Below are 22,173 nucleotides of genomic sequence, written 5' to 3' on the forward strand. Positions count from 1 at the left end.
CATCTTTTATCGTGTTAAGGTAATATTAATAATATTTTCTTTTTCGACCGTAAGAACACTGTCATCATTAAGATTACTACATTCGTGATATTGTCCGCTTTAATTTCCATTGAGCCATCACGGTTTTGTCCTTGAAAGGACGTCTCGGTGGGTTAAGGAGGGAGGGTATTTATAAACTTTCCTTAGCCTTGACTCTTAAACAATGTAGAACTTTTTAGGTATACGTATATCAGAACAAGTCCATGAGTTCATGCTAAAGGGCAAGAATGGCCTAGATCCTCCTTCTAGTGCTAATGTTCTAACCGTAAGTCCGTTATCATCGTTAGGGTCACCGCATCTGTTTCGATATACCTAAAAAGTTTCACATCGCTTAGGAGTGGTGGCTAAGGGTAGTTTATAATACCCTCCCTCCTTAACCCACCGATGCGCCTTTTCAAGAACAAAACCATGACAGCTCAACGAGCATCAAAGCGGACAATACCTCGGATGCGATGACCCTAATGATGATAACAAACTTACAGTCGGAACATTGCCACTAGAAGGAGGGGTTAGGCCACTCTTACCCCTTAGCATCAACTGGGGGACTTATTCCGATTTGTCTAAAAAGTCTCACATCACTTAAGAATCGAGGCTAAGAATAGTTTATAAACACCGTCCCTTCTTAACTCATCACTAATGTATGTCAGTATGTATAAGGACAAGCTTAGTGGTCTAATATCAAAAAGTAAAAAAAAAATAGATTACTATTAGTTAAATAAAATAGAATAAATCTAATGAAAAAAGAAAAGAAAAAATTTAATAGATCTAACCCATCTATGGTAGAGAAAAGTGAGGCTAGTTCATGTAAATAAAAGATAAATAGAGCTCAGGCCCAAAGTGTAGTTAACTGAAAAATAAAAAAGGCAAAGAAGAGATTACTTTTTTATTTGATTTACTTAATAAGGGTTTGTTAGGGTTAGCACATGTTCCCCTTTCTACCCAGGGGCACAATGCACTTAGAAGTAGGGATGGCAACGGGGCGGGGCGGGTACGGGTTTTATGATACCCGTCCCCGTCCCCGCGAGTCAAATCCATCCTCGTCCCCGTCCCCGTACCCGCCGGGTATGTGGTTTTCATCCCCATCCCCGTTAATTTTTTTATTTTTTATTTTTTATTTTTTGTAAAAAAAATAATATTTTTAAATTTTTTTTTATTATATTATAATTATAATTAAGTTATTTTTCTATCTCATATTATAATAAATAATCACACATAAAAATATTAAATTTTTTTTAATATAATTAAATTAAAAGTGAGTATTAAATTAAAAATGGAAACGGGGACGGGTACGGGTACGGGTATGGGGCGGGTAAGTACATACCCGTACCCGTACCCGTACCCGATTTAATATATCGGGTTTTACCCGTACCCGTACCCGTACCCGGTCAAACCGGGTATTCCCCGTCAAAGTCGGGACGGGTTCGGGTATTACCCGCGGGTACGGGTATATTTGCCATCCCTACTTAAAAGTGGCCCTCATATCGGTGCTTGCGTCGTGGCCACCAGCACCAACAATATAAGAAGAGTGACCATTGTAACGACCCTCCATATTGACACATGCAAGAAGGGTCAAAGAAGAAGTCCGAGTGTGACGGTGTTGGTAATACATCCTTGTCTGTGTATTGTTAGTAAGGTTGCTCGTGCAGAGAAGAGGGGCAATTGTCGTGGTGGTGGCACCACTATGACAGACGTAGTTGCTGGCCATGAACATATGGAGGACGAAAGGGAGAAGAATGAGTGGGAGAAAGGAAGAAGAAAATAGAAGAGAGAAAAGAGAAAGACGGGTTTCTGTCATCAAAAGAATTGTTTTCGATGATGGTGTACCATTAAAGCCAACAGCGGTGTGCGGTAGAGGTTAGTGATATTTCTGACCGAAGTAAAAAACAAGTTTATTTTCTTTTGTGCAATATTTATTTTGTTTTTCTCTTTGTACTTACTTTATTATTATTATTATTATTATTATTATTATTATTTATTTTTAGTTTTTGGATTCCTTGCTATTGGTGTAGAGAAGAGGAGGGGAATATGGGTATTATTTTTAAACGTGGGTATGAGGACAAGTACTATAAGACCCTATCTAGATCCTATCCATTACAATCCCTACATTTCACTATTAAATTTTTCAATCACTTATCCTTTTTAAATGAAAATAATATTCTTTTAGAACCTACATATGAGCAAAAACTAAAGTTAAATTATACTTTTTGTCTCTTTATTTTAAAATAGAAACATTTAATTCCTCTAATATTAAAATATGAAATTTAGTAACATGACATTTATAAATAAGAAAAAAAAGAAATATGTAAATAATATTTTATTAATAAAATAAATATCGATCACTTGTAAAAACATATACAAACGAAGATTTTTTATATGCTATTTTTAAATTTTTATCTCTATGTGTTGTAACGACCCGCCATGGCTGTCACACTATGGAACAATACACACTACAGGAATATATATATACTAAAATAGTATATAAAATATTTACAACACAAGTTTCTAATTAAGCAACCAATAGCAACTAGCTATATACAACATAATATGCTACTATAAGGTAGCCAACAAAAAAAATCCAATCTAACTCCAAGCACCTCCTGTGGCCTCTAGCAGATATCTCCCAGCCTATCCTTGCCCTGTTCCAATATAACGTATGATCATTGCAGTCCAAACCACATGGATACATGCAAGGGTAAGCTAGAGACAATAAGCAACTCATAATAATTAAATATGTAACACAACAACTATATAATCATCTTGACATCTAACATAGAAGACAACAACACGTATACTATACATCTTAATATCATTTCAACTTGATTCAACATATCACCACTGTATCAATACTTTAACACAACTACTGTACAAACCATTGGAATAGTTACCATATTCATCATAACAACAACCAACACATGTATTGTACACCTCTCAACAACACATGTTTAAAAGCAACTTACAACACAGGTAATCTAGCAACGCTAGCATCATCATCAACTTGTATACAAATAAGCAACTTACAACATAACAACACTATCATCATCCTCAACAGGGTCAATATACAACATAATCACAGCTTAACAATACAACAACACATATACAACTCATATCAACATCAATTTAACACATCAACAGCTTATGCGTCGTCACGCATTTCAACTCGAAGATCTCCTACAACATGGGTGAGCAGTTTAAGTGGCTAGGTCCTACCGAACCGACAACAAAGAACCTTTTTGGGCTTGCTAGGTAAACAACAAATTTGGATGCCAATCCACAACACGATAACAATTTCTCAGACTTTGCCACTTAAACAAGGAAGTATAGTACTATGTCAAGATAGAACAGCTGGGTTTAGGCCTACCACAACATTAGCTAGCTCAACTAAGCCATCTATGGGATTAGCCTACCGACTATCCTCTGAATACTACAACCTCTGATACTCAGTTAGGAACTAAGTTCCCGACTTCGTACTTTACTCAAATTGGCCGCTTGTAATCGGTATAGCTCGACCTGGCCCCTATACCGTGGTCGCTTTGTAAACGTGTGCCTCGACCTTACCCACACACGGGACCAACTAAGTCCTAGAGGTGAACAGCACAATGTCCACTCCAAGGGACAACTTCCCAAGGAGAGTTTTCAACAAATTGGACTCTCTAAGCACCACAGCTTTCTCAATCCACACAATGGGATGAGCAACTTCGAAAACATCTCCCCTAGTCCTAGTGATCAACAACTTATCATCACAGCTTAATCAGCTTACAACTCAACAGCATAGCTTAGTTCAACAACTTAAACAGCATGATTAACTCAACAGCACAGCTCAGCTCAACAACTTAAACAACATGATCAACTCAACAGTACAGGTCATCTCAACAACTTAAACAACATGGTTATCATCACATCAGCTCAATGATCAATAGGCATGGTAACGGGGCGGGGCGAGGGCGGGTTTTACGTGAAATTTTATTGTAACATGAAATTTTAATATATGATCTATATATATTTATATATATATATATATATATGTTTAATATTGATTATAAATAAATTTGTACATTCTTTTGAATTATTGTATTTATTGGATATTGTTTTTACTCCTCGTTTTTCTTTGTTTTTTTTTATATATTACAAAATAGATGGATCTATTTGGGATTCCAAATCATTTTGCAGTTTTTATTGTTGTTGTCTTCCTTGGAAGGAATTGGAATGTGGGGGTTGTTTGATATGGATCTATTATAATTTTATCGGTCAACCATATTATTTCAATTGTAAATTTATTTTCACTATCAATGTAAATATTGTAATAGAAGTGGAGGAAAGAAATAATGTGTAAAATAGTACATTATTACAAATATTATCTGTAAAAATATTTCATTGTTATCACATATAATATTATTAATAATACACTTTTATTTTCAAAATATATATATATATACATATATACGTATAATATTGAAAATTATAAATCGGGCGTTACAGTTATAATTAATTAATTAATTAATAATATTAATAATAATAAAAATTATTATTATTGTTTTCATCATTTTTAACAAGGTAGATGAAGGAATTTGGACTTGGTGTCTTAATGAGAGTTGTAGGAAATTTGATTATCTTTCATATGAGATAAGGATGAGCATGGTAGGAGTAGTATAACTCCCGATGCGCTGTTTGTTGTGATGGTTGCCATTTCGCATTTAGTGATTTGGTTAAGTTGAAAGTTGTTTTAGGTGCTTAGGTGTACTTTTGTTGTTTGGGTGAGTAATTGGACAAGATAGATGAGTTGTAAATAAGATGGTTGGGTCGTATTAGGTGTTGATCATGTTGTTTTAAGCTGTTAGTGATGAATGATTATTGAGCCGAATGATGATGTTGATGTGCTGCGCTGAGCGCGGCCCTTGTCGCGCTGGGCATGAGACTCCTTGGGAGTCTCTGCCTTGTGGGCACTGGGCGCAATTGGTATTGCGCCAGGCGTGAGTGAGCCTTGGGCTCTCTGGCTGGGTCCCGCCGGGCGCGGGCATGCTTGCGCTGGGCGCGCTGGCCCCCTGGTGCTCTCTGGTTGCACTGCGCTGGGCGCAACCACGAGTGTGCCGGGCGCGGGGATGTGACTTCACTAATGGATGTTAGAGGTTGTTTATGCTGAGTTTAAGGAGAAGCTGTTGATTTTGATGTGATGACTAGCTGAAATTGCTGTTTGATGATGTTGAGCTGTGTTAGGTGTATGTTGCTATAAGATGCTTAGATGTACTGTAAGACGATAGGTTGTGCTGATTAATGCTGCCAATGCTGTGTGATGAAAAGTTGTGTTGTGCGGTATGTTGTTAATGATGTAACGCTAGGTTGTGCTATGTGATGCTAATGCTAAACTTTATTATTTGAGTCGAGCTGAATTATAGGCTGATCATTGTTGAATTTTGCTGTGATTGCTGAGCTGAGATGAAATTGATAAATAAGTTGTGCTGACTAGATTTAAATGTTGAAAGATGATGTTAAGCTGTAATAGATGTGTCTTGCTATGCTGAGCTGGGCTGTTATTGATGATTTTAAATGCTAATTTATAATATGGCTGTACTCTAGAATGATGAGCTGAGTTGTGAGTAGTAAGCTGTGTTGAATACTACTTGGCTGTGCTATATGCTGATTTTGCTGTGTTGTGCTGTGAGCTGTTTTGCTGTGCTATTTATTGCTGAGCTGTATGATGTGTTTAGCCACTAGTGTGGTGCTGTTATAACCGCTATGTCGGTGCTGTCACTACAAAAAAATCAAGTTTTAGCTACCACCAAAATCGGTCGCTATTTAGGTAAATTCAGTCGCTATTTCATTCAGCGACCGAAATAGCGACCGAAAAAATCCGTCGCTAAAACCCTGGTCGCTATTTCAAATAGCGACCGAAATTTTTTCCGTCGCAATTTAGCGACCGAAAAATCAGTCGCTAACCAATAAAAATCCGTCGCTAAAATTTTGGTCTCCTAACTTTTGGAGACCAATTTTGCGACCGAATTTTTTGGTAGCAATTTCCGTCGCTAATTTTTGTATTTATTTAATAAAAACATTTTATAAATCAGTCGCTAAATCGGTCGCTAAAAAACTGAAATAGGTACGGATAAAATTGGTCGCTATTTCGGTCGCTAAAAACAACTGAAATAGGTACGGATAAAATCGGTCGCTATTTCGGTCGCTAAAAACCTGAAATAGATACGAATAAAATCGGTCGCTATTTCGGTCGTTAAAAAATTGAAATAGCTACCAATTATTTTGGTCACTATTTTAGTCGCTAATAACTTGAATTAACTACAAATAATTTTGGTCGCTATTTCGGTCGCTAAAATATACCAGTATTTTTAAATTCTTTTTTAATTAAAAATTTATACCTGTTAATTAACGAATATGAAATTAACAATATATTTATTACACAATTTATAATAATAAACTAGAACATACTAAAAGACAAAATCTTATCAAAGAAAATTTATATTATAGTGAAAACTAAATAAAATATAAGTATGTCAATATAGTATGCTAAAAACACAATAATAACATAAAACGTTTAAACTTGAACAAAGTAATAGTCAAATACAATAAAATATCCTGAAACAAGTAAAATAAAGAAGCTTAATTAAGGGTCTTCTACTATGTCATCAAGAGCATCATCAACAGCATGGTCAGGATCATCTAGGGTAGTACTCGGTGCAGGAGGGGTTGGCCTTAAAGGGTCAATGTTGAGATGACGTAGTATATATTGCATCTGCTCATCATGCTGTCGTATATGCTCTTCCATAAAAGCAATATACTATTAAAAATTTAAAAAGAGAATATTATTCCTTATTTTAATCACACAAAACATACATGGAGATTTTATTTTTACAATATACTAGTCGGTAAAACAATAAACATAACAGTTTATGAGAGCTTAACCCACTCTAGTAATTAAACCAATGAGCTGAATCAATTTTAACACCTCTGCTCATGACAAATTTCAAATGATAAGGGAGAAACAATAGAAATTGTTAAAACACGTGTTATGGCAAATGGTTGTTTTGTTAATGCACCAAAAGAAAATTTGTTGTTTTCCTTGATCTGAAATGAGTAGTATTTGTATATTAATTATGATTTATCCTCGAAAACTAAATTAAGAAGTTGATATTCTCATTTTCTGCTATTAAATGATTATAAACGTGCGTACGTATTAACACCGTAAAAAATGACACATATTAAGAAAAGAAAATCAAGAAAAAGACTTGGAGGAAAGAAAGCGTGAGGTAATTAATTAGTTCTCACTATTAAGTATATGTATTCACTCCTAAGTCCTAATACTTGGCTAGTGCACTGAATTCATTAGCATAAAAGTGCATCTTTCAAGTTTAGTTTAATAATTCATCAGATATGTATAATCAATTAAGAGTTATGAAGTGATTGCAGTAACAAAAATGCCATTGTAAAATTAACGTTACTGAATAATTACAGGTTTGAAAGATACAACTTCGTAGAAGTCTTCAAGAGAAAGCAACTAACATCATTTTCATCATAAGAAGCAGTGTACCTCAACTGGCCATCCATCCACCACAAACACATCAAGCGAATAGCCATCAGTTGTGGAGAAAACATGTGCTTCACGAATGTTAAGTCCAATATCAGACAGCAAATCGGACAGCTAAAAGAAAATAATATCAGTCAAAAGCAATCACACTATCCATCAATATATTGTCAGGTATTTACAAGCTATAACCTCACACTAGATTATGTCAACAGAATGAAGCAACATTTACACTTCATGCAAGGGAAAGCCCTGATTTTGACACTTAAGCTCTTGCGTAAAATCCACTCCAGTTTTCTCACTTTACCCACTCAAAACACTTTTCTACCCAATGCTTCTGGATTATGTAAAAATACAGTAGTATACAATGATACAAATCACTTAACAACATCAAGAAAAAATGATATAGCAAAAATGCGTATTAGAATATTGGTACCCAATATTCCATATAAGCTTTCATATAGCTTCTAATGGGTTCATTTTATTTATGCTTCATATGACAAATTGACAACACTCTCCAAAACTTCTAAATATAGTAAATAAATAAAATTCAATATTAAATCAAAAGATTATAACAATCATAACTCAAATTTAGGTAAATATCTTTCATAATAAAAAAAAATCCAATATTAAATCAAAAGATAATAAAAATTATAACTAAAATATTTATAAATTTTCTAATATTAAATTTAGTATATATTAAAATATTATAATCAAAAGAAATCCAGTATTAAATCAAAAGAGTATAAAAATCATAACTAAAATTATAATAAATATTCTGATATTAAATATTTGTATCAAAGAAATTATTACAGATTTTAGATTTTATTTATTATGTTTTATAATCAAAAGATATCTAATATTAATTTAAAAGATTATAATAATTATAGCTCAAATCATAATAAATAATTTGATATTAAATTTATTATATATTAAAATTAATTAAATATTTTTATCAAAGAAACTAATACAGATTTTATATTTTATTTACTATATTTTATAATCAAAAGAAATCCAATATTAAATTAAAAGATAATAAAAAATATAACTAAAATCATAATAAATTTTCTAATATTAAATTTAGTATATATTAAAATTAATTCAATATTTATATTTAAGAAATTGTTACACATTTTAAATATATATTTTAAAGTTTTTATTTATTAAATTAATTGAAAATAAATTATATTTTATCACTTTTTAATAAAGTAAGTGAATGATAATAAATTAACTAAAATATTTTTAAATATATTTTAATTAAAATTATTTTTTTTTATCAATACAATGACTAAAAGTATTATAATAAATAATGAAATTAAATAAATTAAATCTTATAATGGTTATTTTTTAATAATACTAAATTAAATATTCTAATTATTTTATAATAAATTAAAATAAAAAGATAATAAAATATTTTAACTGGTATTTCAAATAAAACACATTAAAATATTATAATCAAAAGAAATCCAGTATTAAATCAAAAGATTATAAAAATCATAATTAAAATTATAATAAATATTTTGATATTAAATATTTGTATAAAGATATTGCTACAGATTTTAGATTTTATTTATTATATTTTATAATCAAAAGATATCTAATATTAAATCAAAAAAATTATAATAATTATAACTCAAATCCAAATAAATATTTTGATATTAAATTTATTATATATTAAAATTAATTAAATATTTTTATCAAATAAACTAATACAAATTTTAGATTTTATTTACTATGTTTTATAATCAAAAGAAATCCAATATTAAATTATAAGATAATAAAAATTATAAGCTTCTGTATTATATATATATATTACTTTCCCAAGAATACTAAGAAATCAAGTTGGTATAACGGTATGGCTGCTGGCTCATAACCCCCACAACCAGGGATCGAATCCTAGCTTTGTAATTTTAGTTGAAAAATGCGTGAAAGTCACATTGGTTCAAAATTTAATAAAAAAAATTTAGCTACCGAAATTTAATCGGTCGCTAAAAAATTCAAAAGTTCAGTATTAGCGATTGCAATTGTTTGATAATTATTTTCAAAATTGGTCGCTAATTCCGTCGCAAATTATATTTTCATGAAACACAAGTAAATAGCGACCGATTTAGCGACCGATTTTCTCGCTACCACTCTAATCCGTCGCTAATTCGGTCGCAAAATAGCGACTGAAAAATTTCAGTCGCTAAATCGGTCGCTAAACAGCGACTGATAAATTTCGGTCGCTAAATCGGTCGCTATTTTAATCAGTCGCTAATTCGGTCGCTAAACAACGACCGATAAAATTCGGTCGCTAATTTCGGTCGCTATTTTGTATTTTTCTTGTAGTGTGTTAGCCACTATCGTGGTGCTGTAATAACCGCTAGCTGGTGCTGATGTGTGCCTAGTTGAGAGGCCATTATAGCCACTTGAGGTGGTGCTGATGTTGCCGCTAAGCGGTGCTGTTATAACCACTTGAGGTGGTGCTGATGTTGCCGCTAGGCGGTGCTGTTATAACCACTTGAGGTGGTGCTGTTGTTGCTGTTCTACAGTGTTGATGTAGCCACATCGTGGTGCTGGTATTGATGCGTGATATAAGCTGTGCAGATGAGCTGATACTCATAATGATGAAATTTAATTACATTGCTATGTATCTATTTGTATGCTGATTTTTAATTACACTAGCTTACCCTTTCACTGTTTTTCCATGGTGTTTGGACTGCGATGATCATACTGTGTATGGGAGCAGAACAGGAATAGGTGGGCGTCTAGTGGTGAGTCTCCGGCGGACCTTGGAGCTGTTTTGCTTGTGTGGATATTTTGCTGGTAGCTACTTGGGATAGTAGCATTTGGTTGTAATTTTCTTTAGTATACTTTAACCCTAGTCAGACTAGAACTTTGTATATTTATATATTCTAGATCCTATATTTATATACTTGTTCTATCTGTCTGGAATTTCTAGTATGCGATGCCGTGTGTAGTGACTAGCCGGGTCGTTACAATTATTACTCTCTTCATTTTATAATAAGTGTTGTATTAGACTATTTTACATATATATAAAAATTAATAAAAAAATAAAAAATAGTAATTTTACAAAATTAACTTTATGACTTTAAAAAGTTGACATAACACTTATTTTATGACTTTTTTTTTTCTAAAACAACATTTATTATGAGATAAATGAAGTATTATTACTTATTATAAATAATTCATAAATCAAAGTTTTTGCATATGAAACATTATGGGACGTTAGATATTATTATTTTAATTTAATTAGTGGTCTCAAATTCAAATTTTAAATATAAGATTATTGTTTCAGTTTAAATATTTAATTTGTAATCTCAAGTTGATGTTCTAATATGAAATTATTTGTGTTAAGTATTGTTTCACTCATATAATAAACAATGTCGTACTCAATTCGATTATAACCTATACAAAAATAAATATATTAAAATTTTCATGTGTCACTAAATCCTTTCCCTTATATTATAAATGTTTGACTGCATTTTTGTCCTTATAAGTTTAATTTGTGAGCAATTTTGTTTCCATAGTTCTAATCGCTTAATTTTAGTCCACATAATTAATTAAAAAATGGACAAGTTTGTCCCATCATTGTCTCGCATCAAAATTTAAACATATTTAACATGTTGTAGCTAACGATAGATCAAAAACTGTAAGAAAAGGAGACAATATTTTCAAAATAATATATTTAAATAAATATTAAATTATAATTATTAAATACAATAAACCTTTTATCTAACATTTTTAACCATACTATAAATATAAAATATCCACTATCAGAATTCAGAAACATGGATTAATCTTTGTTGAAGGCCAACGCAGATAAAATAAGTATTCTCTATTCAATATAATTTATTTTATATCTAAGAACAAGATTCGGTCGATCTATCTAGCATATAAATATCTCTTTTATCATATCATTAAATTCATAAAAAGAACTATAAAATATCTGACTTTCAACCGATATATAATTAAATATATACCTTTAATGCAGTGGATGATGCTTCGACAAAGTCACCCCACGGATGATAGATGCATTTAGACCGCGAGGGCAAGAATTGCGCACAATTCTTCCTCTGATCTGCGCAACGTCCTAGGTAAGGTCATGTTCACCTTTGGAAGCTTTGGATGATCTGCCTATTTTTATTACAATCTAATTCCTTAAGATTATTATGTATTGTTGTCCATCTTCACGAATCATCAACCACTCGCATGTATATAACGTATAATATGAGAATAAACTTTTTACACTACGAGAAAGGAAAAAAAGGTCTATTAATAGCTTACACAAATATTATTAAAAAAGTCGACGTTATTTTAAGATGTAACATCGACTTATTTGACACTAAATTTAAATTGAGTTTAGTGCCAGAAAAAATGATACTATTTTTTAAATATAACGTTAGCTTTTCTGATACTTTAGTGTCGGAAAACCTGACACCATATTTAAATAAATAACATCGACTTTTCTAACGTTAAACTTAAAATAAAGTATTGTAAATTAAAATAAAGTATTTTAATTTTAGTGTCAGAAAAGTGGACATTATTTCTTTAGATATGGTATCGACTTTTCTGATACTAATTTAAATAAAGAATAACGTCGGCTTTTTCGACACTAAACTTAATTTAAATTTAGTGTTGAAAAAGCCGACTCTATATCTTAAAATAACGTTGAATTTTTCGATAGTATATGTGTTTTGAAAGAGATAAAGATAATTTTTTCAATCTTATATACGCATAATGTGTTGTAGTGCACTTAGTTATCAAGCTCATTTAACACGTCAAGGTTCCAAGATCGAGTCTCAAGAATGTTAAAAATACAAATGAATAAATAATAAGTTGGGAAAAAAAAGAAAAATAAATAAAATAATTTTTGTGTCGACTTATTTAGCATCAGCTAAAAATCGACGAATGACCGACAATATTATGTCGGTTTTTATAAGCTACTTCACTTTGTTTCTTCATCAAATCCATCTTTTTGACGTGAAAATATAAAAAGACGTGGATCAAAGACATTTAAGCAAACATGTACTTAGTGTTATCAGAAAATTGTATCGTTGATTAGGACTATTTGTGATTTAGTTCGATTCGATTTGGTTCAATTTTTAACTAAAAAGTCACTCGAACCGAATAAAAAAAATACGTGGGATTCGGTTAGATTTGGAAATCAAACTGAACCAACCAATAGTTTGGAGTTCAATTAGATTCGATTTTTGTGGTTTTTTAACATTTTTTTGTATACAATCATAATTATCTCCAATACCCACACAATGGAACCAACTGTTATCAGCTATATGCTATTCTCCAATATCCACACAATAAAAAAAAGAGTTTTTAACAAAAGAAAAAGAAAAAGAAAAAGGAAAAGAAAAGACTCAAAAGAGAGAGACTCTCACTCTCGGACGAGAATGTCGAAGGAAAAGTGAATAGAGAGGCTACAGCGCGACACAGTCGTGCAAAGGTGTAGAGGAGGGCTGATGTGATTCCACTTGGAATGCACAAGGATTCTTCAAGCCTTCACGGATATCCTTGGAGTAACTTCAAGGATGGAGACTCCACAAGGCTCAATGTGACCTAAGCTTGCATAGAAGCTAAGTCCGGAGAAGACTAAGGTTCCTAGCTCTACAAAGAGAAGCACTCAAGGAGGGTAGAGTTAGGAAGCAAGGTGACTTCGGAGGAGATGAATTCAAAGAGAGAAAACTCATCAATATCATCCAAAGTGTTCATACAAGTCTCGGCCATAATGATTTATAGGGTAAAATTAGGTTAAGGTGACCTTGGGTTAACCTAAGGTTAAGTGGAACCAAGGTAAGGTTCACTTAACCTTAGGCGCCCAAAATTTGAATTCAAAATTCAAATTTTGGTGCCTAAAACCCGGAACACCCATGTGCTAGTTCATTTGGCATGTAATTAGAATTCCATTTGAGTTGCATTTCGGATCACACCATGTGCATGTGTTGCACATGGCCGAAATGCACACCAAATGTGATTCTAATTACATGCTAATGCAACTTCACATGTAACCTAAATAACCCTAAATTCAAATGGCCTCTAAATGCAAATCCTAAGCTACATGGCCGGAAATACAAGGCCCAAAAAGAAATACAAGGCACTAAGGCCCAATCCTACACTAACCCTAATCTACTTGGGCTTGAGTCAAGGCCCAACAAAACAAAGAGATGGGCTTTCCTTGGGCTTGGGCCCATTCTTCATGCATCTTCTTTGCCATAGCCCTAGTAGTTGGGCCCTTGGCCCATGGGCTTCCTCCATCATCCCCTCCCTATTGAAGAGGATTTGTCCTCAAATCCAAAGAATCCTCCTCTTGGGTAGCCAGTCCTGTAAAGAGAGATAAATCAGAAACATTAAAGTTAGGACTAACACCATACTCAGAAGGGAGATCTAGGACATAGGCATTATTATTGATTTTCCTAAGGACTTGAAAGGGTCCATCTCCTCGAGGACTAAGTTTTGACTTTCTTTTGGAAGGAAACCTATCTTTCCTAAGGTGGAGTCAAACCCAGTCACCTTCCTTGAAGATAACTTCCTTTCTGCCCTTATTATTATATTTTTGGTATTTTTTTGTTTGGGATTGAATATGATCCCTAACCCTCTCATGTAATTTCTTAACAAACTCAGCCCTAGATGTGCCTTCTTTAAGAATAAAGGAAGCAACATCGGGTGAAGCTAATGTAGAGAAGTTAGGAACAAATCTTCTATAAAAGTTTGCCAAACCATGGAAGCTCCTAACTTCACTAACATTAGTAGGAATAGGCCATTCTTGGATGGCTTTGATTTTCTCGGGGTCCACATGAACCCCATTTTTGCTTACCACAAACCCTAGAAAAATAACATTATCCACACAAAAAGTGCACTTGTCCATATTGGCAAACAAGTGATTGTCTCTAAGAACAAGTAGAACTTGTCTTAGGTGATCCATATGATCACTTAGACTTTTGCTATATATTAAAATATCAGCAAAATAAACAACTACAAACCTACCAATGCAATCCCTTAGGGTATGATTCATCAACCTCATGAATGTGCTAGGTGCGTTAGTAAGCCCAAAAGGCATAAACAACCATTCATATAGTCCAAATTTAGTCTTAAAAGCGGTTTTCCACTCATCACCTTCCTTGATTCTAATTTGGTGATATCCACTTTTAAGATCAATTTTGGAAAATATGGATGACCCATGCAATTCATCAAGCATGTCATCAAGCCTAGGAATTGGGTGCCTATATTTTATGGTGATGTTGTTGATGGCTCTACAGTCACAACACATCCTCCATTTTCCATCTTTTTTTGGCACCAAAATTACTGGTACAGCACAAGGGCTTAGACTCTTTTGAATCCAACCCTTCTCCAACAACTATTGTACTTGCTTCTCTATCTCTTTTGTTTCTTGTGGGTTAGTCCTATAGGCTGGTCTATTTGGAAGACTAGCCCCAGGCACAAGATCCATTTGATGCTCTATTCTCCTAAAAGGTGGAAGTCCAATTGGACCTTCACTAGGGAATACATCACCAAATTCTTTCAAAAGATTTTTCACCTCAAGAGGTAGAGAAGTTTCCAAAGAAGATGTGGCAGTGCAAGTTAGTGTTCCTCTACACATGAGGATATGAGAAGATGGTTCAAGAAAGAGAGAGGTTTTGTGTAAAGATTTTGAGTCAAAAATCTCCTCTTGAACTATCTCTAGAGAGGGAACACTATTCTCTCTAGAATCCTCTTTTTCACTAGTTTTTAGAACTTTTTTTTTCTCAATTTTTTTTTCTTTTCTTTTTCTTGCTCACGTTTGGTCTTCATTTGGACTTGATCTTCCATCACTTGGGAAGGTGATAGAGGATGAAGCACAAACTTCTTACCCTTATGAGTGAAAGTTATTTTATTAGTTAGGCCATCATGATGAGTTTGTTTATCAAATTGTCATGGCCTACCCAATAAAATATGACAAACTTCCATGGGGACTACATCACATTTAACTTTATCTTGGTAATTCCCAATAGAAAACTCTACTTCCACTTGTTGGTTGACCACCATATCCCCATCATCATTAAGCCAATGAAGTTGATAAGGTTTGGGATGGGGTGCGGTAGTCAATCCCAACTTTTCAACCATCCTAGTGCTACAACAATTGCACCAAGATCCACTATCCACTATGAGAGAACAAGCCTTGTTTGAAATATTACATCTTGTATGAAAGATGTTCTCTCTTTGGGATTGTGTATCACTAGGTTGATTGTTAAGGACCCTTCTCATCATAAGAAGTTCCCCATTGTAAGGATAGGTGACCTCACATGACTTTCCCTCACTTGCTTCTTCTTCATCCTCACTTGAAGATGAAGAAGTAGTAGCTTCATCATGACTACTATAAATGTCTTGGCCCCTTAAAATCATCACTTTCTTGTTAGGGCATTGAGAAGCAATGTGGCCTCTCCCAAGGCACTTAAAGCACTTTATATCACTAGACTTAGTGCTAGTGTGTGAGGTGTTTGTTTTTTTTTCTTTTTCTTTTTCTTTACCCTTGTCTAGATTTTTGGAGGGGAAAGTATTTTTCTTTTCAAAATCATTTTTCTTACCCTCCCTCTTGTAGTCAACCTTAGAGTAAGAAGATGAGTATAAGCTTGTTTTGAAACCTTTTCTCAAATTTTGTTGTTCAACCTTGATGCAAAGTTGAACCAAATCATTCAAATCCCTATAAGGGAGAAGCTCAACCTTATCTCTTATCTCAAAAGTTAAACCACTCAAAAACCTAGCAATGGTAATGTTTTCTTCCTCCCTAATACCAGCCCTCATCAAGTATAACTCCATCGTTTGTCTATACTCTTCCACAGTCATATTTTTTGATGGAGTCTTTGGAGCTTGTTGATAAGCTCCCTAGTGTAATAAGAGGGAATAAGCCTTCTTCTCAAGGCACTCCTTAACTCATTCCAATATTGAATTGGAGGGTCATTATGGAGACGCCTATCCCTAACAAGGGAAGTCCACCAATACATGGCGTGACCTTGGAAGCTCAAGGTGGCTAGGGGTACTTTCCTTTCTTCACTCACTTGATGGCAAGTGAAGATTTGTTCAACCTTCATTTCCCAATCAAGATACCCCTCAACATCATCTTTGCCATGAAAATAAGGGAGATCTACCCGAGATTCCCTTTGCTTGGGGTTCCTATGGACTCTTCTAGGAGGTTGTTGATAATGATCTCCTAATGCTAGACTATCATCATGCATTGACTCTCCTAAAGTGGAACATTTGGCGTATGAGCTATGTCTACTATGGTGTTTCTTTTTTTCTTTTTTCCTTTAATAAACGAATTTCCTCCTCCATAAGAGCAATTTGAGCTTCTCTTTCAAATTTTTCTCTAATTCTTTGTTGTGATTCTTGCTCTTTCCATAGCTTTAGTGATCTTAATTCACGTGATAATTTGGCAAGATCATTGTTATCACTTGAATTACTATCACTATGAGGAGTAGAAAATTCTTCCATTATAGGTGAAAGATTTCTTTTGATAAAAGAAGTTTGAAAAGCAATTTTTATGCAAGATTAAGACTAAGTACTTGGAGGATTAAGTATACAAATTGAACTTTGGAGGGAGGTGAGCTACTAAGAGCCACTTAAAAACCAAGCCTCTTCAAGTAAAAATTACTAATCCCCTTTGTAGTTAATCTCTACCAAATTCTTTTCAATGAAAATTATTTTTGATGATTTGTGATTTACTAGAAACTAGACGAATGAAAGCAAATAAAACAAGTATTTAAAGCAAGAATTAAACTATCTAAACGTGTCCTAGTGTGAGAGCTTGAAAGATACCAAAGATCAATCAAGGACCACTCTCACAAAGTACTAACGAAAATGTACACCTAAGGAGAGATGGTTGTGTACCAAAGACACACCCAAGACACTCCTTTAAATGGCCAATTACAAGGTATAGACAAAGTTAAACAGCCAAAAACAAGTGGCTTAAAAGAAATTAGAAAAATAGCCACTAAGAATTAGTGAGGGATTAGTGACCAAATTTGCAACAAAATTTTCAAACTAGTAAGTAAAAATTGGTCTCTAAAATCCGTCACTAATGCTTATATTTTTTTTTTTAAATTCAATTTCAAATTCAAATTTGAATCTCCCAAAAGTCTTCATGGCTGATCCAGTCCAGCAACCACAATTTTTCCAGCCAAGAGTGTTTATGGTGTATGTGTTGGAGTAGCCAAAGCCGAGAGCCACCTATGTCCTTTCCTCCTCCTTTTCTTAGGCTTCTTTTGATGACCCTTGTAGAACTAGCTTCTAGGAAGATAGGCTAGGTCAAACTTAGGCCACACTTGAGTTTAAACAATGATAAGAACAGCAAAGAGAATTGAAGAAGTATGGAACATAAGAGTAGAGTAGGAGATGACAATTTAGATGACACAAACAAGTAGTTGACTAGAACAAGAAGGAGTTGACCTAAGATTAGTTCTAGAATGGATGTACAAAACCAAAACACTCAAAGATATGTGAGCTGAAAATATTATGAATCAAGGACAAGTACAAACCGAGAAGAAAAATTGATAAACCAAACTCCTTAATTGGCTTTTGCTTTTCAAATTAGGTTTAGCACTTTTTTTTTTTAAATCAAATTGTTTTGAATTTTCTTTTGATCTTTTCTTCTAATAATTTTTTTTTTTAAATCTTAGGAGTTGCCTTTTTCTTTCAAGAGTTATATAGCATCTAAGTCTCGGTCACTTTAGGTAGCACTAAAAACCGGATTCAAAATGTGATGCCAAATGACAAGCAAATTAGGTTTAAATTCAAGTAAAATGTTACATGCTTTTTATGTTTGCTAATTTTGAATGGCACATGCACGGTTTTAGGCTCCAAAATTCAAATTCAAATGAGCTACAAACACAATTTTCCAGCACACTTCCAATTCACAAGATCAAACACTCACGGATTTAGAAAAATTTTGAAGACATTTTCAAAAATTGGAAACCTAAAAATTTTCTAAGAAAACTACTAATGATCTAATAGTAGTTCATGAACTCAAAGTAAAACAAAACTTATGAGCTTATACCAAATGACTAGGGATCTCGGCCAAATCCAGTAAATATTTTCAAGATGTAAATCAAAATTCAAAACGGATCAACAAGCATTGCTAAGATAGATGAACATACAAAGGACTACACAAACCTACTAGACATGGATTCAAAAATAAAACCAAATGACTCAAGCATGTAATGACCGAATAAAATTTCAAATATGACTCAATGAAAGCAAAACGTTCTTAGGCAGAAAATTTCCTAATAGGCAATAGATTGGAGCATGATTCATGGAAGCATATACTAATGAAGCATAAATGAATCATTCAAGCAATCAAGAAACTAGATCCATCAAATTTTAAGACTAAAAATAGATCTAGGAAGGAAGAAACTCTCATGTGACAAGAACTCAAAACAAGATGAACACAAGATGAAGAGAATTAACCACGGATCACAACATCAAAAGACAAGAACAAGACTTATCTCTTGAAGAAAACCGGATGCTCTTGATACCACTTGATGTGATTCCACTTGGAATGCACAAGGATTCTTCAAGCCTTCACGGATATCCTTGGAGTAATTTCAAGGATGGAGACTCCACAAGGCTCAATGTGACCTAAGCTTGCATAGAAGCTAAGTCCGGAGAAGACTAAGGTTCCTAGCTCTACAAAGAGAAGCACTCAAGGAGGGTGGAGTTAGGAAGCAAGGTGACTTCGGAGGAGATGAATTCAAAGAGAGAAAACTCATCAATATCATCCAAAGTGTTCATACAAGTCTCGGCCATAGTGATTTATAGAGTAAAATTAGGTTAAGGTGACCTTGGGTTAACCTAAGGTTAAGTGGAACCAAGGTAAGGTTCACTTAACCTTAGGCGCCCAAAATTTGAATTCAAAATTCAAATTTTGGTGCCTAAAACCCGGAACACCCATGTGCTAGTTCATTTGGCATGTAATTAGAATTCCATTTGAGTTGCATTTCGGATCACACCATGTGCATGTGTTGCACATGGCCAAAATGCACACCAAATGTGATTCTAATTACATGCTAATGCAACTTCACATGTAACCTAAATAACCCTAAATTCAAATGGCCTCTAATGCAAATCCTAAGCTACATGGCCGGAAATACAAGGCCCAAAAAGAAATACAAGGCACTAAGGCCCAATCCTACACTAACCCTAATCTACTTGGGCTTGTGATGGAGTTTAGGTTGAAGCAATGGATGGATTCTTGCTTCTTGTGACCTTCTCCGAATTTGAAGACCTTTTCCTTGAGCTTGCTACGGATTAAAGGATGGAAGAAGATGAATGGAATGGTAGGAGAATCCCTAAACTAAGGATGGAAGCATCCAAGCTAAAGATCCAAATGAAAGCTCACTATTAAGTCTAGGAATGGAGGTTTTCCTAAGTCTAGGTTTAGTGAGGTTTCGGTGACTCTTGGAGAGAATTTGGATGAAGTAAAATTCAGAATTCTCATTCATTCAAAAGTGTTTACAAAATGGAAGGATACAAGCATATAAAGCCACGGATCAAGAAGCCACCCATGTGCACTAGCAAATGGCGCCAATTTGAATTCAAATTCAAATTGGACGTCCAACTATCCTAAACCATGTGCAGCCATTCCTTCTAGATTATTAATTGCATTTAGAGGTAATTTAAGGTTCATTTGAATGTACACATGTGCAGCCCCCTTTGGCACAAAACATGTGACTCAAATGAAACACTAATTACTCCTAAATGTAATTAACATTCTATGATTCATGCTTTATTACTTAATCCTTCTAAATTCCTATTCTAATGGCCTAAATACAATGGCCAAGCAAATACAATGGAAAGGAAAAATTACAAGAATGAAAATGAGCCCAATATTGGGTACCAAAAGCCCAAAGGCCCATGAAGCCCAAAACTAGGCCCAATAAGCCTATGGCCTAAAATGCTATCCTAAATGGTCCAAAATACAAGACCCAAAATATAGGAAACTTATACTAACATGATATATACAAGACATAAGAAAATAGCTAAAACAAGATATGGCCCATGATAAGTTCAACTTGGGCTTTTCAAGCCCATCGGGCCCATTGGACCTTGACTGGCCCAATCCTCCATGTCTAGCCCACTCCTCTTGGCTCCTTAAATATGTCACCTCTTGCCTTCCTAGGCATGATTCCATCAGCTTGAGTCAAGGCCCAACAAAACAAAGAGATGGGCTTTCCTTGGGCTTGGGCCCATTCTTCATGCATCTTCTTTGCCATAGCCCTAGTAGTTGGGCCCTTGGCCCATGGGCTTCCTCCATCAAGGGCACTCAAGTGAAAGAGAAGCGAACAGAGAGGCAGCGACGGGCAAAGGTGCAGAGGCCATAAGGAGAGAATGGTAAAGGAAGACACTTAGGTGAGAGAGAGAACAACGTACGAGCGCAGGAGGGCACTTAGGTTAGAGGGAGAGAAATGATACTAGTAAAGAAGACTTCTAATTTGGGAATGAGAGTGAGAGACCTAGAGTTTAACCTACACTCACGAACATAGATGCAGTCACAAGCAGCACTGTAGTTCGATCGGTTTCGATTCAGTTCCAGGTGACTGAACTGAAAACCGAACCAAATTGGTCGGTTCTCTAAAAAACACATCCAAAAAAACCAATTTTATCAATTTTTTTGTTTTTAATTTTTTTGGATCGATTCTTGATTTTCTTTTCAGTCCAGCTCGATTTTGAACATTGTTATCGGTGATTGACTCAATGAGATATTAGTTGAATGAGTGGATTACTAATTGAATCAATGTATCATTATGTATAAAATTTTATATTAATTATATACTATATAAACGACTTAGAGTGAGAATGAAAATTTTCAATATCGACTATTAGACTAAAATAAAAAGACTTATATTAAAAGCTTTACTTAAAATCACAATCACAAATATCATCATCATTAATGTCGTTGTCACCATCATCATCATTGTTACTATTATTGTTACTTGCATCAGTATACTACAATAAATTTTACATATAGTGACATATAAAAAATATTACTATAGATACAATATATGTAGGTATATATTTATTTGACATATAGCTATATACAATTTTAATGTCCACACTTTTTAACAATTTACCAATATATATTGTATTTATCGTATGATAAAAGTAATTTTTAGTAACACGTATTGTGTCACTATTGGATGTGTGTCACTATAAGAGTTTTAAAGAGTAATGTATAGTGTTATTCATTTTCTTTTAATCTAACAGTTTTAAAGAGTAATGTATCTTTAACTCGCTTTTAAATATAAAAAAAATGAAGGATGGCTATAGGGTGTCACCAATGTCTTAAAAACTAGATCAATCATTAAACTTGAGCAGGATACCAAGTTAATAGATCATAGATCAAATTGGTGAGTCATTATTAGTTGAATTACATAGCTTAGTTTCTATTAATTTTCTTAAAAAAATATCTGTATACCTATAAATTTCAATAAAATTTATATGATGCACTTAAAGTGATATGTAAAATAACTACATAATGTTCTTGTTAATTAGGATTCACATACGTTCCTATAAAGTGACTAATAATTTATTTGTTCACCTAATTAATTACATAATTTTTAATA

General features: G+C 33.6%; 1 long non-coding RNA gene across 1 annotated transcript; it reads right to left on the minus strand.

The window, feature by feature from the left end:
• Positions 1-6,488: 6,488 nt before the first annotated feature.
• Positions 6,489-8,789, minus strand: LOC145952840 (uncharacterized). Its single transcript, XR_014430332.1, has 2 exons — positions 7,574-8,789; positions 6,489-6,823 (listed from the first exon to the last, which is right to left on the minus strand). It is a non-coding gene; the product is annotated as an uncharacterized LOC145952840 (long non-coding RNA).
• Between the last annotated feature and the right edge of the window lie 13,384 nt (positions 8,790-22,173).

This window comes from Cajanus cajan, chromosome 10, assembly GCF_000230855.2.
Source record: "Cajanus cajan strain Asha chromosome 10, NIPB_CcT2T_4, whole genome shotgun sequence".
Taxonomy (NCBI): Eukaryota; Viridiplantae; Streptophyta; class Magnoliopsida; order Fabales; family Fabaceae; genus Cajanus; species Cajanus cajan.